Here is a 3,639-nt window from a genome sequence, read left to right as displayed (position 1 = left end):
TGAAAGATACAGTACGGATCCTCAGTGTTTTAATTTGTGTGGCTTGTGTAGAAGCATCATCCTGGTTTCTGTGTGCAGGGTGGGTGTGGTTTGTGAGAGATCTGTTTTATGCCACTTCCCCCTGACTGATCCTGGCTGTCAGTTTGCAAGCACATTTCAGAGCAGAGATGTGGCAGACAAAGGTAATGGTACTATGTTAAAATACTGCCCATCCTAGTGATTGTTATCTACAGACAAAATGTCATCACAGTAACCGAGTTGGCCATAGCTCAGGCAAACACACAGTTCCTCTTCTGATCTCCTATTCTCCCACGAAATACTAGGAATTAAATAACTCCCCCCCCAAAAAAAAAAATTCTCTGAAAGAGCTGTCCTCATGCAGATGCTCATAATTCAAACGTCTGCCTGGAGGAACACAAGGGTGCAATAGGAGTGTGACTGCAGGCTTGGAACTTGTCTCTATTCAGAAACCATCCGCCATTAGTGTGGAAAGGAAAACCCCCACAGCCATTCTGTAATAATAGTGAGATATGGGCTAAATTCACTCTTTAAAACGTTGGATGAAACACCAACTAAATGGTAAGTGAGGAAAGGCCCATAGATTGTAACCCTCTCAACACAAGAACTTTTAAAGTGCCAGGCACACTGATGGTGATATAAAATTATAAATAATACTAATTAATAATGATAATAAAACCAGGCGTACATTAAATCTAGAGTAGGTAACTGGTACCTGATGGACCTACCATGAAAGCCCTAGCTTTTTAGGTAGTTCAGAATGTCAGCTTTCAGAAACTTTCTGTGCCCTTGTACTTAATATACGATGGCAAATACTTCCAGTATGGTTCTTGAAACAAACAAACAATGCATAACTCCTTGAGTGAACTTCTTTAAAGAATCTTCATTGCCACGTTATTTTTGACCTTCACCCCCTTCATTCCTTTTCTGTAAAAGCAGAACTGTGAGATCAAAACAAGGAAATAAGAGGCCAGTCAGAATAGGAATGTCCATCACTGGGATCAGCTGTCCACTTAGGCTCATAGCTTTGAGGTGTTCCTGAAATAATATTTTACCTTCTTGTGGCTCTCTTTTATTTTTTAGTTTGCTAAAATCTTCTACATCTCCTTTCGTTTTGAAAAGAAATACTGAGGTGATTCACCAACAAAACAACAACAACAAATACCACAATAAAACTACCTCAATAAAGTTAAAATACCAATCTCAGTAACCAGGAATGCCGAGAACCAGTCAGGGGGATTCCTAGGTAAGCAGATAAGCAGATAAGCTTTCAGTCATCAGTGGAAAAGTCCCACAGTCAGAGCTCACCTGATTTCCACAAGGAAATCATTCCACAGTGTGGATGACAAATTCTTTTTAAAAACTGTATTAGTATAGCCTGTATTCCTCATTGTCATGGCCATAACATAATTAAAGTAGCAGCCCTAGTTTTATCACTCTTGTACTATTTGTAATCAAGTTTGCAACCCATCACATTTTCCCCCCACAAGCAGTCAGAAAATATAGGTTGACAACACTGTGTCTGGCTATAATCTACAAGGTGACAATTGTAAAGCATAAAAAATGACTATCTACCACTTGAAACACACTTTCTACAGCTGTAAATAACTTCTTCCTGGGTTGCATTGTGAGGACTACTTGAAAGGACAGCTACATGACTATTTTAGCAATTATGAATAATGCCAAAGTGAATGCAATTATTATTTTTAGCTAGAACATCGCTTCATCTGTTATGTGGACTATTCACATCTCTAGATTCCTGAATCATTTTCAATTTCAAAAGTAGCTTTGCACCCCTCTACTATAGATAATTGTATCACTTTGGAAAGGTGAATGATGGAGCAGCTTTCCAAGATTATTTCTATAATATATAAATGCCTTTCCAAGACTCTAGTTAAAGCTACAAAGAATGTTTCTGGTAGCAATATTTTTGTAAACTACTTTTGCTGTAATGTTTTTAGCATGACACAAGATTTTTTGTGTGTCTTTTAATAAAATTTGGATTTATTTCCAATTAAATAAAATGAAAATTGGGTGAGATTCGTATTCTAGAGTGGGTCTGATTCCATACTGCCCAAGGAGACGTGGATCAAGTGAATCTGCTCTGGGATGCAAATAACAAAACTCAATTGAAATCTTAAAAATAGGGTGGTGCAGTTCTGATTATCATATATTGACTTAAAATATGATATATGAATGAGAAATATGAGGTATGAATATTCACACTCACACACCTTTGCTTCTCCCTTCACAGCATAAGCAACCAAACCAGGAAACCTCTAATTTAGGGATGGGGAACCTGTGGTCCTCCAGATGTTGTTTGATTCCATTTCCCATGAGCTTTGGTCCTGTTTTGGCTGGGGTTGTTGGGAGTTGTACAACAACAACATCTGGCTGATCGAAGGTTCTTTATTCCTGCTCTAATTAAATCATTTCCAGTTTTGTCTGCAATGCAAAACTGGTTGCCACGTTCAGAACAAGCCACATTTTGAAGTTGGTTTAATATCATGACTTGCTCTGAAGCTGGTAAAGCCAACGACTTTATTGGAGAGTTTCAGTTTTATTATGTATAATCAGTTTGGAAATAAAAGAACAGAGCGCATCATAAAAATAGTCTGAGAATAATAAAGGCAATAAAAAACCCAGGTGTATTTACACCCTTAGGATCAGTGATGTTATCTCACATAACATCACATAGTTTAAAACCATTTGATGATGGCAAATAGTTGACACTTGGAATTGAATTTAACCGAGTTGTAACTATGGCATCACATTGGTATCCATGGTGCCAGGAAACCAGCTGAGCCCAACTAAATTGTGCTCTATAATCCAATTGACCTTTGTTGAAGAAGGCACACTGCGTCAGAAACTGCGTGGTTTAATGGATTTTGTAATGTGATGCAAGCAGCAATGCCCTTCTGATATTGAGAAGGAATTTTCATTTCTGTCTTTTGTAATACCTACAATCAGTGTCTATTTACTCCGAAACAAATGATGAAAATACTTTTTATATCTTTATTCCAGGGTATACAGCAAACATGAATTGTGAACTGTACAATTTTGGATTAGAATGTTCTGTATCATGCTGTTGTTGCCCCTTTTAAGATAACATTTAACTGCTTTTTTAAAAGTATACTTACAGTACATTCAGTCTCTGAGCAGTCAGTTACAGGTAGCTTCTGATCTCTTTTTAGGGAAGGAGGTGGAAAAGGTAGCTGCTTTAACGCTTCAGGTATAACTTGGATGTTGCCAACTTTCTTTACTGGGACTGAAATTTCCATTTCAGCTGACAGTGCTTTGCCAGAGACCAATGAATGAAAAAGTATTGCTGCTTCTAGAGAAAGATCACCAGTTTTTTTGTGAACACCTTTGGCTGTTCCTTTAGCAGTAGCTTGATGTGCAGATATTGTCAGGTGATATCGTTTATCTCCATGCTATGCAAACCTTCATCTGCCAAGTTTGACATATCAAGCTGCTAAGCCACAGGAGCAAGTTAGATTGTCTTTTTCCTGGCCAATCTCTTTCCAGAGACTGATGACGAAATGTCATTTAGTGTTATTGACTGCAATGCTTTTACGATACGGCTTCAGGCCCTGGACAGGACATCTTCTGTGTTCTTCC

The 3,639-nt window shown here is 38.0% G+C and overlaps 1 protein-coding gene across 4 annotated transcripts in view; it reads left to right on the top strand.

The window, feature by feature from the left end:
- Positions 1 to 3,639, top strand: part of PALLD (palladin, cytoskeletal associated protein) — a 240,967-nt gene that overhangs the window by 160,715 nt on the left and 76,613 nt on the right. The window lies entirely within an intron of this gene.

Source organism: Podarcis bocagei, assembly GCF_964188305.1.
Source record: "Podarcis bocagei genome assembly, chromosome: 9".
In the NCBI taxonomy this organism is placed as follows: domain Eukaryota; kingdom Metazoa; phylum Chordata; class Lepidosauria; order Squamata; family Lacertidae; genus Podarcis; species Podarcis bocagei.
The sequence above is the reverse complement of the archived record's forward strand: the minus strand, read 5'-3'. Positions and strand labels throughout refer to the sequence as shown.